This window comes from Bos mutus, chromosome 9 (assembly GCF_027580195.1).
Source record: "Bos mutus isolate GX-2022 chromosome 9, NWIPB_WYAK_1.1, whole genome shotgun sequence".
Taxonomy (NCBI): Eukaryota; Metazoa; Chordata; class Mammalia; order Artiodactyla; family Bovidae; genus Bos; species Bos mutus.
The window spans coordinates 89,236,667-89,251,730 of NC_091625.1; the positions used below are offsets into that span (position 1 = coordinate 89,236,667).

The 15,064-nt window shown below is 41.4% G+C and overlaps 1 protein-coding gene across 1 annotated transcript in view; it reads right to left on the reverse strand.

Annotated features, from left to right (window-relative positions):
- Positions 1-15,064, reverse strand: part of SYNE1 (spectrin repeat containing nuclear envelope protein 1) — a 501,407-nt gene that overhangs the window by 442,542 nt on the left and 43,801 nt on the right.

Genomic DNA, 15,064 nt, shown 5'->3' on the forward strand with positions numbered 1-15,064 from the left:
ACTGTGGTGTTGGAGAAGACTCTTGAGAGTCCCCTGGACTGCAAGGAGATCCAACCAGTCCATTCTGAAGGAGATCAGCCCTGGGATTTCTTTGGAAGGAATGATGGTAAAGCTGAAACTCCAGGACTTTGGCCACCTCATGCGAAGAGTTGACTCATTGGAAAAGACTGATGCCGGGAGGGATTGGGGGCAGGAGGAGAAGGGGACAACAGAGGATGAGATGGATGGATGGCATCACTGACTCGATGGACATGAGTCTCAGTGAACTCCGGGAGTTGGTGATGGACAGGGAGGCCTGGCGTGCTGCGATTCATGGGGTTGCAAAGAGTCGGACACAACTGAGCGACTGATGTGATCTGATGTTGAAGCTGAAACTCCAATACTTTGGCCACCTGTTGCAAAGAACTGACTCTCTGGCAAAGACCCTGATGCTGGGAAAGATTGAAGGCAGGAGGAGAAGGGGATGACAAAGGATGAGATGGTTGGATCGCATCACCAACTCGATGGAGATGAGCTTAAGCAAGATCCAGGAGTTGGTGATGGACAGGGAAGCCTGGCATGCTGCAGTCCATGGGGTCACAAAGAATCGGACACGACTGAGCAACTGAACTGAAAACTGAAGGACAGCTCGCTTTCTGTCAGGCGTAGAGGAGTTCACTTAAAAAAGGAGCAGAGCAGAGGTAAAGAGAATCGAGTAATGAAACGCCCAAAATTATAAACTAAAACTGATTCTATGATATTTGCTCATTGGTGTTTTGTGTTAACTGGATTCTGTATGTCTTCCAGGTCACCTGGCTTCCTAGGGTAGGCAGGAAGTACACCAGTGAAACCTATCTCAGCCACAGATTCTGAAGCAGGAGGATGTCTTTGGTCTAATAAACACTTCAGGGATGAAAACACCTCCTGGGAAGGGTAGGCATTTTGTCATTCACACCTCACTGTCAATTGCTCTAATTAGACAACACCTTGCTCAGTAGCCTCTGGCAATGAGAAATAAGGGATGGGGAAAAAGACAGGAATAGTTTTCTAAGGGTGAGGCACTTAGAGGTGTTTTAGGTACCTAAACTAGAGAGAGAGGATGAAAAAGGTGGGAATCTATTTCTCACAGATCCCCTTCCCTTGCATAGGCCTGAACTCTCATTGTCCAATTTTGAACATGAAAATAAATCTTTGGGAAGTTTTTAGAAAGCTCATTCTCAAAAAATGTTAAGCACGTAATCTTGGGATTTTCACAAATAATAATTTCTCTTTATGAATTTGCTGAGGATTTACCTATAAAAACTCATTATCCTAGTGCTCTAATACATGTGTTTGAAAGTCAGGTCAATCATTAAAAAAAAAACAACTGATTAAGATTAGCAAACTAATTGTGATAATAGCACCCACTTATCCTAAAATAACATTTATCCCAGAAGGCTAACTTCTATTACTAAGAAACAGAATGGGTTCATTTTCAAACATGTTTTCAGACTAGCACTGAAGCTCCGTTTCCCCTAACGGAACCACAGATTATTTTAAATTTACACACATACACCAAGGTAAAACTTTAACAATATTTATTCAAGCTCTGAGTCATCTCTTTACCAGTTACAGCTTCTCAGTAACAAATGACAAGAAGGTCCAGGCATGCAAGAATCTCCTGATTATGACCTGCAAAAGTGGACATGGATACCAGTTTATAACTACAACCTGAGCCACAAAACAGGGGAAGAATGAAAAAGAGGGACAAATCTACTATGTTTTATATGTCATAGTTACATACATCTTCTATATCATATATATATATATACACACATATGTATATTTGTTGATGACATTGGAGAGTGTCAAAAAAAATGTGTGGTGTCCCCAAGCTCTCAGTCTTGCTTGAGAACAGCTCAGGTGAGGCTTAGCCACACTCCTCATTTGACTCTTATCCAAATGAAGTTTAAAATCCAGTGCATTAGATTCTTAAAATATCTGTATAATTATGTCATTATGTTAATTGCTAGTAATAGTCAAGAGAGCAGTGATATTTTATCCCAACTGGCTCAGTGGTAAAGAATCCGCCTGCCAATGTAGGAGACGCAGGAGACACAGGTTCAGAATTCCCTGGAGGAGAAAATGGCAACCCACTCCAGTATTCTTGCCTGGGAAATCCCATGGACAGAGGAGCCTGGCAGGCTACAGTCCATGGGGTTGCAGAGTCGGCCAGGACTGAGCACATAACCACACATAGATCAGCCATGATCTAAAATGTCTCTCCATTTTTAGAGTCCAATGTCATGGGAACAAGCATGATCTTTGGAATCAGAACCATGTAGGTTTCCCACCATTTATGAGCTGTGTGACCAGAGCAAGTTTCTTAACCTATCTGGGCATCAGTTTCCTTAGCTTTAAAATGGAGGAAGTAGCAACAGCTACCTCACAGGGTGGCAGAGAGCAACATGTGAGTAAATCAAACAGCAAAGTGCCTGGAATACAATGAGTACTTAATCTATGGTAAACATTATTATTATTATTACCCTACATGTGAGCAACCTGATGTTAGTTTAATCTCTTTAAAAATACCCAGTTTAGACAAAATTTCTCTTATAAGTCCTGCAGCACTATCAGCAGTGTTCTGAGAAACAACTTTTGCATAATCCACCAAATAAGAACAAAGTGGACCTTGACTAATCCACAAACATGCCTGTGCATGCCTTTCTGGTAGCCAGTCAGTCAGCTATGTAATTGTTCCTTCTGTGATTTCTTTTTCCTTTCTTTTTTAAATGTGTACCAACCCATCTTTCTTCACTAATGTTAAATCTAATCTGCTTGCTGTGTGCAGTTTGCAGTATGTATTTCTATTCTATAGCTTTAGGAAATACCCAAAATAAATAAAAATTGTTATGCATATGAGGATTCTCAGGTGGTCCACATCAGGCCACAAGTTAGGGTGCCCCAGCTCACACACACCACAGACACAGAATAACTGATTAGGAGGCATTTAAGAGAAACCTACATGCAGGTCAGGAAGGAACAGTTAGAACTGGACATGGAACAACAGACTGGTTCCAAATAGGAAAAGGAGTACGTCAAGGCTGTATATTGTCACCCTGCTTATTTAACTTATATGCAGAGTACATCATGAGAAACGCTGGGCTGGAAGAAGCACAAGCTGGAATCAAGATTGCCGGGAGAAATATCAATAACCTCAGATATGCAGATGACACCACCCTTATGGCAGAAAGTGAAGAGGAACTCAAAAGCCTCTTGATGAAAGTGAAAGGGGAGAGTGAAAAAGTTGGCTCAACATTCAGAAAATGAAGATCATGGCATCTGATCCCATCACTTCATGAGAAATAGATGGGGAAACAGTGTCAACAGTGTCAGACTTTGTTTTTTGGGGCTCCAAAATCACTACAGATGGTGACTGCAGCCATGAAATTAAAACACGCTTACTCCTTGGAAGGAAAGTTATGACCAATCTAGACAGCATATTAAAAAGCAGAGACATTACTTTGCCAACAAATGTCCGTCTAGTCAAGGCTATGGTTTTGCCAGTGGTCATGTATAGATGTAAGAGTTGGACTGTGAAGAAAGCTGAGCACTGAAGAATTGATGCTTTTGAACTGTGGTGTTGGAGAGACTCTTGAGAGTCCCTTGGACTGCAAGGAGATCCAACCAGTCCATTCTAAAGGAGATCAGTCCTGGGTGTTCTTTGGAAGGACTGATGCTGAAACTGAAACTCCAATACTTTGGCCACCTCATGTGAAGAGTTGACTCATTGGAAAAGACCCTGATGCTGGGAGGGATTGGGGGCAGGAGAAGGGGATGACAGAGGATGAGATGGCTGGATAGCATCACTGACTTGATGGACATGAGTTTGGGTGAACTCCAGGAGTTGGTGATAGACAGGGAGGCCTGGCGTGCTGTGATTCATGGGGTCACAAAGAGTCGGACACGACTGAGCAACTGAACTGAACTGAATGGCAGAAATATTAGCACATACACTAGTCTTGATTTTTGAGTTCTGTTAGGCAGAGGACAACACTTTTCTATAGATTATGTTATTTTTGTTTGTTTCAATCAATTAATTTCTAAGAGTTCATTATATACTAAGTTCTTGATGACTAATCCTTTGTAACTTGGTATGCTCATGCTTCTACACCTAGTCATTTCTCCATAAAAATAACTTCAAAGGTATTTAAATTTGTCAGAGCTAACTAAAGAATCATTACTACAAAATGGAGGTTATCCCCAAAAAACACAGGTATTTCCAAGTACACAGTGACAAACAGACCAAAGAGCTTTCAAAACTTCAAATAGAGGGACCTCCCTGGTGGTCCAGTGGCTAAAACTCCAAGTTTCCAATGCGGAGGGGCCCAGGTTCAATCCCTAGTCAGGGAACTAGATCTCACATGCCATACCTAAGCTCTGGTGCAGCCAAATGAATAAATAAAATTAAATAAATGTCTAAAAAAAACTTTGATTGGATACTTTGGATCATAACAGGTATAAAAATAGATAGTCAGATTCTTGACCTTCCTATCCAAATGAACTAGAGGAACTGCAGAAATTATCTTATTGTCTTCCAAAGCTGACCGTCAAATAATCAGTGAGAAAATCTGGGTTTGTCTCTGGGATTCCCCAAATCTAATTCCTATTTAGTCCAATTATATTAAAGACTAATGGATAACACTCAAAGCAAGCAGAGGAAATGGAGATACAATTTAACTTAATAATTGAGCATTAACAAAAGATCTATGGCAAACAGATTGTGAGCAATGCAAATATGTTTTATACTAATCATTTTCATACAAAAAGGGCTTTTAAAAACAAATTGAGGATACATAAAATGCCAGCTTTAAACTGTCAATCATCACTTTCCATACATTAAAAAAGTATTCTCTTGTCTTTAAAGTAAATCAAGCATTGACTAAGATTGGAGAAGAAAATGGCAACCCACTCCAGTACTCTTGCCTAGAAAATCCCATGGACAGAGGAGCTTGATGCAGGCTGCTGTCCATGGGGTCACAAAGAGTCGGGCAAGACTGAGCGACTTCACTTTAACTTTCACTTGACTAAGATGGCTATTCACAATCACAGGGGATAATGAAATGCTTTTTTTTTTTTTTTTTTTTGAGAATAAAACCTGTTGCAAGTGGTTCAACAATAGGAAGGATTTTTTCTTTCATGTATTTATTTTTAATTGGAAGATAACAGCTTTGCAATTTGTGTTGGTTTCTGCCATTCATCAACATGAATCAGCCATACATATGTCCCCTCCCTCTTGGACCTCCTTCCCACCTCCCACCCCATCCCACCTCTCTAGGTTGTCACAAAGTACTGGTTTGAGCTCCCTGAGTCATACATCAAATATCCACTGGCTATCTATTTTACATATGGTAATGTATATGTTCAATAATAGGAAGGATTTTCTTGGGAGCTGTAAGGAATGTTAGAAAAGTCACACAGCTAAGCTAGAATGCCATGTCTGCAGGCAGAAACAGGGGCACAACCACACACATTTTGAGAAAGGCGGTGTATGCTGCTGCTGGTAAAGAAAATTCATCAAGATCCATGAAAATGGCTGACTCTAAAAATGATATGGTTGTGATATTTTAGATCACAATCATTTTCTAACACTGAAATGTTTCATTATAACAATTTTTCAGACCAGCTTTAGAGTGAAGAACTCCAGTCCCTGGTATCACATCTCATTCTTACAGATGTGAGTGGCTTTTTTTTTTTTTTGGCTTTACAAAGCAATAGGGCAATAATATATATATATAAAACTTATTTATTTTTAACACTGTACAGTATCCACTTCCAAGAAGACTAGAAGGCCTCACATAGACAGCAAATGACTGAAACAAACAGTTCTTGGAATAAGCCCCACTTTTTCTTTTACTTCTTGCATTTTCCTTCCCTGAATATACTAACTATAATGTAAAACAGGGTTGGTGTGGCTGTGGGTACACATATGTGTGTCTGTGTATGCCTGTGTATTTGTAAAGTGTCATCCTTTCTATTACACATAGACAGCAGAAACAGTTATTTGCTATCATCAGCAGCAAAACCATAGCAAACATTTTATTAATACTTATTTTATCATATTTCCCTTTTCTGGCCATGCTGCACAGCATGTGGAATTTTAGTTTCCCAACCAGGGATTGAACCCATGTCCTCTGCAGTGGAAGGGCAGCGTCTTAACCACTGGATGGTTAGGGAAGTCCCAGAGTTTTTAGTCTTCACTTCCAATATTCTGACTTTGATTTCATGGTTCCCTACTTTGAAGGTTTGAGGCTGGTCAGCCCTGAGAAGTCTATAGCCTTGCTTTCCGACTAATTTTCAAAATGAATAATTTTGACCTCTAAGCAGTATGAATACATCTCTTCTATAAAATGTATGTATTATTCATAAAACAATATTTTATGTCACTGTCACTACTAATTGCACAAACATTTTTAAACAGTAAGAGGCACATTTTATTTCTAGGTTATCCACTTAAAAACCTCTGAAGTCTTTAGAAATGGGTATTATTTAATATTCTGATTTGTTTCAGAAGACATTTGACTGCACACGCCTAAAACTGAGAAATGTAAATCTACAAATATAACGATGCTTCATGGCCGCTTCTCACTAAATAGGCTCCATCAGTTGAAATTTAGAAACATAAGAATATTCTCTTTTTTCACCATTTTGAGGAAGACTGCATCTTCTGAATAAGACAACAGTATTTCTAATCCTCCATGCTCTTGCAGAACCTTGCTACTACTACTCCATGAGGAGGTAAAGAGTACTTTTCCTCCCCGGGACAGTGGGTGGGCCTATAGGACCTGCTCTGACAAAGAGGAGGGCTTCCCTGGTGGCTTAGACAGTGAAGAATCTGCCTGCAATACAGGAGACCTGGGTTCGATCCCTGGGTCAGGAAGATCCCCTGGAGGAGGGACAAACATCCAGTGACAAACAGGATGTATCTGGAGTGATGCCCTGTGACTTCTGAGTCTGGGTCTTAGAGGCAAAAAGGTTTTTCCCTGGCTCTCTCTCTCTCTCCTGCCCTTGGAACCCGGACCCTATATTCAGAGGTTGATCAGGCCACATGCAGAAGCCACAGGCAGGTGCTCCAGCTAAAGTCTCAGCCAAGAGCCAACCAGCTGCCAGATGTGCTCAGAGAGCTTCGTGATGGGTCCAACCTCCAGGTTTCAAGTCTTCTGGCTGAGGACCCAGACATGGTGAAGGAGAGACTGGCCATCCCTCCCAAGGCCTGTCCAAATTCCTAATCGACCAAGTGCCTGGGCATAATGTTCTCTGCTACGAAGCTTCTGTAGCCTGTTACAGAGCCACGGATAACTAGGATGCCCGTGTGTGTAGCATTCAGAATGTGCGAAAGGCTATTTGGCACCTAACTCAGGGCATGCATTAACATCTATGTCACTTTTCTCTTAGCTGTTTAAACAATGTGTCACTTTCTTCACTGACCAGTTTCTCTTCACTTGGTAAACTTGACTAAAATCTACCCTTGCAAAGCCAGTCACAAAGTAAGTGTTTGAAAAGCTGTCCCAGGAGGCCTCAGGAGCCACTGATGGGTGAACCCAAGGGTGCAAAGAATTGCCTGCCTGAGACTGTCCCCCAAGTGGCGCTCGTGATGAATTGAATTCCTGGCTAGCTGCAGATGGGCCTAGTGATGTAGCACTTTTGGGCACACAGGGACAGGGTGGTGAGAGTCTGAGAGGGCTCTTCCATGAGCGACCATGTTCAACCAGTGCCTCCAGCTGACTGAATTCCCAGTCGGTCCTCCACGAGAGAGGCTAGATCGCTGCAGGCATCTCTGAGCCTACAAGGGATCGTGCCATTCCACAAACACTTCTGAGTGCTCACTGCATCTTAAGAGGAGCTAGGGCAACTTCAGGGCAGGAGATGATCGTGTAAACACACGGGTATGGCGTGATGAGTCCCAAAACTAAGCCTCTCTCCCGGCCCCAGTTCTCAAATTCAGTCACCTTTGACAGCTTTCATTCCTTCTGTCCGCAGGCCACTCCCATTTCATTTGTAGTTCAAACACCTCCTCACTTTCTCTCGATGTTTCTTAACAGGGCACAGTGTCCACCAGCCTAAGCCTCATTTGGGGTCCCTGTGGATATCAAGACCACAGGGCCACTTCAGACTCACCGAATCAGAATCACTGCCTGGGTGTAGATATGCACAGATGCTGCAGCTGATTCTCATGTATCTCTTCCAGTCTTCCCTGATTCCCCGTTTTTGCTGTCTGCGTCACACTACTCACTAACACAAGATTAATTTTTCAGAGCATATCTCTTGACAACATCATTCCCCTGCCACCTTAAAATGGGTTACCACTGCTTAGCAGGGTTTGTACTTCATATCCCAGGACTCAAAGCTTTTTCCAACCTGGCCTCAACCTACTTTCTGGTCAGGTCACCAATAACCCACATAGAGCTGGTTGCACTGCACTGCGGCTTCCTTCTGCCAATCTGTACCCGCTCCACACTTTCTGAATACAGACTGGGCTTGTCTTTCTGGCTGCCTGCTGACTCTATCTTTTTTCAAGTTGGCTCTGCCACTTTGGACACCTCCAGCTTCTCTGTTGCACCTGGTAAAACTCCTCTTCTTCAGCTCCAAGTTCAAAGGCAAGCTCTCCCATGATACCACACCTGGGCATTCTCTTTCCTTTCTCTCAAAATCTGTAGCCCCTTGTCTTAAATACTTTCATAGTAGGTCTCACATCCTTCTTTGTATTAATAACATCAACACTAACCTATTCTTCCACATTAGCTAGCCCTGCTCACTCCATAGAAGTGTTTAAAGATCTTTGCGTGTGTATATGTGTGTGTGTGTACAGACACACACAGAGAGACTGCTAAATTTAAAAAGAAAGATCAAATTTATAATTTATGATGGTCCTGACAGCTGCAAATATGAAGTTATCTCAGCAGGAAATTCAAAAGGAAATCATGTTATATCACCTTGTGATGATTTATTCTATTAATGTCTAGCTTCAAAGGGCTTTTGAAATGTAAATGGCTATCTTGACTCATAAATAATATAAATCATATAGCACAAAATGTAATTTAAAGTTGGAATCAGTCTAAAAAGATACTTTTATTTATTAATTTCTAGAAAATTATACTTCTTTTCTTGACAAACTATGACTCATCATATAAATACTTAATAACCCCAAATACAAAGGTTATACTTTCCTTTCTGCACAAGTATGCCTACATCGGTTCTTTGCACTTCAAACACGACTGGCCACTTATATTGCTGCCTTTTCAACATTTGCTGACAGTCATAATTCTGCAGTGCAAATGTATTTCATTATTTCCAAACACTTTGTGGGAGGTGGAATCATTCAATATTTTAAATGTTTTTAACCAGATCATTGTATCTAGATTTGTTTTGCTATAAATATGGACAAAATCATGGAGGGCTATAAAAATTTAATTAGTACTTTCATTAGAGTAGAAGACTTTTGAAGTGTTACAAATCTTATCATACATTTTATAACTATTTTATTGATAACAATAAATAAGTCGTGCCCCAGTGGCTCAGTGGATAAAGACTCCGTCTGCAATGCAGGAGACGTGGGTTGGATCTCTGGTTGGGAAGACTTGCCAGATGAAGAAATGATAAGCTACTCATGTATTCTTGCCTGGGAAATCCCATGGACTGAGGAGCTTGGTGGGCTACAATCCAAAGAGTCACAAAGAGTCAGACATGACTGAGTGACTACACATGAATGCTAGTAACGCATTTACCAATCTAAAAGTTATTTTTCACTAAAAAGGAATATATTAACATTTATTATGAATTATCTGTACTTAAATTCTAAATAGTGGTCCTCAGTAGAGAACCAGAATGAGCCAGGGCTTCCAGTACATCATGGTCTCATGGTCATATCCTAGAATCAAGGAAGCTTAGAGGGGATGAGTCTGTAGGACCATCACAACTGACATTATTTCTCATGGCCCCAAGCCATAGATAGAGACTTGTGACATTTCTTTGTTTTTCAGTTGCTAAGCTGTGTCTGACTCTTTGGGACTCCATGGACTGCAGCACACCAGGCTTCCCTGTCCTTCACCATCTCCTGGAGTTTGCTCAAACTCATGTCCATTGAGTCAATGATGCCATACAACCATCTCATCCTCTGTCACCCCCTTCTCCTCCCACCCTCAATCTTTCCCAGCATCAGGGTCTTTTCCAATGAGTGGTCTCTTTGCATCAGTGGCCAAAGTATTGGAGCTTCAGCTTCAGCATCAGTCCTCCCAATAAATATTCAGGGTTGATTTCCTTTAAGATTGACTGGTTTGATCTCCTTGCTGTCCAAGGGACTTTCTACCATTATTAGTTGAATGACCTTGAGCAAATTCCCTAACTGCTATAAGTCTCCATTTCCTTAATTCTAAAATGATGATAATAATAGTACCCCCCAGCTTCCTAAGGTTATTGTGAGGGTTGTGTAAAATAATATAAAATCTATAAGTATTATATACTTTATCTACAACAATCCCAATATGTGGTCTTAAAGCCTATATCAGAAAAATTGGGGAACCAGGGAATTCTGGACCTCAGAGGCTAAGAAACAGGCTATATCTATTTTTACAGGTTCCAGAAATTTTCTTCTTTCAAATCCCAACTACCAGCCTCCAACCCTAGGACACAGAGAGCCTTCCAGTCTAGAATCCGTGATTTGTGCTCTTCTCATGGAAGATGGTGGTTATTGAAACCTGCACAGCTCTTGCAGGAGAGCACTAGGTCCTATTCGCCATTTGTTCCTCTCCGTGACTGAATTTATGAGGTTCTTTCCTGAGAGCAGACATGGATGGATTAGACAATGTATGAGCCCTGGGGCAAAGAGTGAAGACACAGGAATGGATTGGAGGTCAGGTGTCATCAAGAACATGTTTCCACTACTCAAAACTTCCTTGAAAATAGACATGACCACTTAACGAAGGAGAAAAACAGAAAACATGCTCTGTGTAGGGGAATAAAAGCAGGGATGAAAAGAAAGAAAGAAAGAAAGAAAGAACACCTAATGTCTTATCTTTCTCAGTAAAAGCAAAACCCACGAATGTTCCAGCTGAGCAACTGATAACTTGTTAGGCTGAACCAGGTGAAATTGCTAATTTTGTGGATCTAAAACAGTCAAATGAAGGCAACTTCATAGGCTGATATACTTAGCCTGTGCTAGCCATCTCCTATGAAAATTGCATCTCTTTAGGCCTAGAGTCATCCTAGGAGGTGAGATGCCCACACTAAGAGGTAAGTGGACACTGAGACGGACTGAGAGAAGCACAGGCTCTGGACTCCCATCTCATTCTTCCCAGACTCAGTCCTGAGCCAGGAAAGCCTGGCAGAGCCACCAGGACCATCCGGACCAACGTTCATTCTCTTTCTCCCAATCCTTTCAGGTTCAACGTAAATTCAGGTTAACTTACTTAGGTGCCCATCTAATGCAATAGCTGATGTTTACTGAACATGCTGATTGCTATTCTGGGCAGTTGACACTTGATAAACATTTAATCCTTACAATAAATCAAGAAGCCTATCCTTTTCATGATACACATATTATACAGGAGCAAACAAAGATAGAGAGAAGTTACGTAACTGGTACAAGGTTGCACAGCTAGGATGCAGAGGAGAGAATCACGTTCCAGCAGGAGGCCCACAGAGCCATTTTCTCAGTGAAAGTATAAATTTAAAATCCCACAGATAACACGCTAGATTTCTCCACCAGAGGACAAGGCAGGCCCGTGTGCTTTAGATTTTTTGTAGTACATAATAGGGAACTAGGCCTGATTCAAACAAACAAACAAACAGGAGTAATACAGTACAATCGTATAACGGCCACAGACTGTGTAACTGACATACAGAAGTACAAATAAAAGCACTCTATTAAAATGCCCTAAAGCTACATTCTGCCAACCGCTTTTTCTGTGTGAAGCTGTGTGATGGATGTACATGTGTATAGGACAGCATGACTGCCTAAGAGTTATGAACATAAGCTCTAAAGCCAGACTGCCTGGTTTCAAATTCTGGCTCTGGCATTCACTAGTTTTCAGATTTTTGGCAAATTATTAAACTCTATTATACCTCAATATCCTCATGGCTAAACTGGGAATGTGTTAATAAAAGTTTTATTTGGGTGGTTTTAAGGTTGTTGTGAGATTTAAATAAGATTACCCATATGAGGCACTTACAACAGTGCTTGGTACGAAGTTTCAATAAAGGCAGTGAGAGAGAGGAAGGAAAATGAGACCACGGATAAAATCATATTATACTTGACCTAACTTTTTCTACTTAATTTATCTTGATGCCAATGAATATTAACAGCTTCTTGGTTAGCCTCACAATTTTAATAAACTGTTAAATATGGGTGCTAAGTTGCTTCAGTTGTATCCAACTCTTTGTGATCCAATGGACTGTAGCCCACCAGGCTCCTCTGTCCATGGGATTCTCCAGGCAAGAATACTGGAATGGGTTGCCATGCCCTCTTCAAGGGGATCTTCCCAACCCAGGGATTGAACCCACATCTCTTGTGTCTCTTACATTGGTAGGTGGGTTCTTTACCACTAGTGCCACCACAATGTAATATTTATATGGGCTTCCCTGGTGGCTCAGATGGTAAAGAATCTGCCTGCAATGCAGGAAACCTAGGTTCAATCCCTGGGTTGGGAATATCCCCTGGAGAAGAGAATGGCTAAGCATTCCGGTATTCTTACCTGAAGAATCCCATAAGCAGAGGAGTCTAGAGGGCTATAGCCCACGGGATTGCAAAAAGTTGGACACGACTGAGCAACTAACACTTTTACTTTCTTTCAATATTTATATATGCTCACACACTCTTAACATATGTAGAGATTACTTTGGGGATAAAAGTACATACACTTTCACAACTTCACATTACATCAAAACAAATCTTCCTCATTTTTAAAATAGATTCATGATATTTCATGGTATGGATACATTTTACTATTTATTAGGAGCTCCCTATGGGAGAAATTAGGATGTATAAATGTATATATTAGGACACATGTATATTAGGATATATATATATAGCAAAAATTCCATAATCATCAGTTCTGTAATATAGCTTTGCATACAAGTATGTGTAGATCCAGGGGATGAAATCCTAGAAGCAAAATTGCTGATTAGATGTTTTAACACATCTTTACTTGGAGGTGTGTTGCCTAAGTGCGGATATTTCTTTTCTGTTTTTAATTGACAATTTTATTTATTTATGGCTGCGCTGGGTCTTCGTTGTCGCGCAGTCTTCTCTCTAATGCAGCAAGCAGGGGCTACTGTTTAGTTTGCGGTATGTGGGCTTCTCATTGCGGAGGCTTCTCATGTTGCAGAGCACAGGCTCTGGGTCGTGCAAGCTTCAGTAGTTGCGACACCTGGGCTCAAGAGTTGCAGCTCCCAGACTCTAGAGCACAAGCTCAGTAGTTGCAGCACACAGGTTTAGCTGTTCCTCGGCACGTGGGATCTTCCCAGACCTGGGATTGAATCTGTGACTCCTGCATTGGCAAGTGGATTATTCACCACTGAGCCAGCAGGAAGGCCTCATCACTTACTTTTATAAAAGATGCTTACTTTAAAAAATTTTTTTAAGATTTATTAATTTTGGCTGTGCTGCTTCTTCTTGCTATGCACAGGCTTTCTCTGGCTCTCTCAGTGGGGATGACTCTCCAGTGTGGTGCCTGGACTTCTCATTGCAGCGGCTTCTCTTGTTGTGGAGCATAAACTCGAGGCACCCGGGCTCAGCAGCTGCATCCGACAGGCTTAGTTGCTCCATAGTAGGTAGAATCTTCCTGGACCAGGGACTGAACCCCTATCCCTTGCATTGGCAAGTGGATTCTTAACCAGTAGACCACCAGGGAGCCCAATGCCTACTTCTTAAGAGGCCCATGCCTTGCTTGAGCTCTGCATAAGTGTGTGTTGGTTCTCAAAGTCCTTCTCAATGATCCAAATGTCACTATTCTGGTGGATATTTTTGGAGGGTGGGGGTAGGGTTGGATTATGACTAGTATTTTCAAGGTTATTAAAGTTAACATTTTTCCCATCGGTTTTACATTCTTTTTTGTTGCCTTTGATAAGTCTCAGGGAGAGATATAAAAAAGAATCCTTCTTCACAGTCTTTTACCAGAACACCTACACTATTATTCTCAAGGCTGCCCAATGTTGCATTGAATGGCTATATTTTATAAGATATTTAGGTTGTTTCAAATTTTCACGGTGATAGATATCATTGAAAAGAAGGAGCATTTCAAAAGACCAGGATGAGAGAAGCTCCAATTCAGTTACACCAAATAAAGACTGGCAGAAAAGCAGAGGATGCCTGAAAGATAATGAAAAAGGTACTAACTGGTGCTACTTTTAAGGGGTAAGCTATTCAGGCAGAAAGGAGCATAAAGGGAACTTTATCCCTTGGGCAAGTTCCTCTTGTTTAATATCTTCTTCTTTTTTCCTCCCCACATCCTCTCTCATACAAGATCTGCTGTGGCAATATTGCTGTGAGAGATTAGAACGCCTCTCTCAATCAACGTGTAATATGCTAAGTTACCAGGGCTCCATTAGCAATTACAGAAATGTTTTTTAGGTTAGATTTACCATCTGGAAGAAATTCCTTTTATGCCACATGGAGCTCAGCTCCCATAAATTATGATTATGGGGACACTGCAGCAATTTAGAGTTACCCTGAATAAAAGAAGCAAACTAATTTGGGTTTGCCTGTGTTGTTTTGTTTAGGACTAATGATAGCAACCAGTCAGTCTTAAGGGAAATCAACCCTGAATACTCATTGGAAGGACTGATGCTGAAGCTGAAGCTCCAGTGTTTTGGTCATCTGGTGTGAACAGCTGACTCATTGGAAAAGTCCCTGATGCTGGGAAAGATTGAAGGCAGAAGGAAAGAGGGCATCAGAGGACGAGATGGCTGGATGGCATCACCAATGCAATGGATGTAAACTTGGGCTAACCTCGCGAGATGGCAAGAGACAGAGAGGCATGGTGTGCTGCAGTCCATGGGGTTGCAAAGGGTCGGACACGCCTGGGTGACTGAACAACAACAACGATAGCAA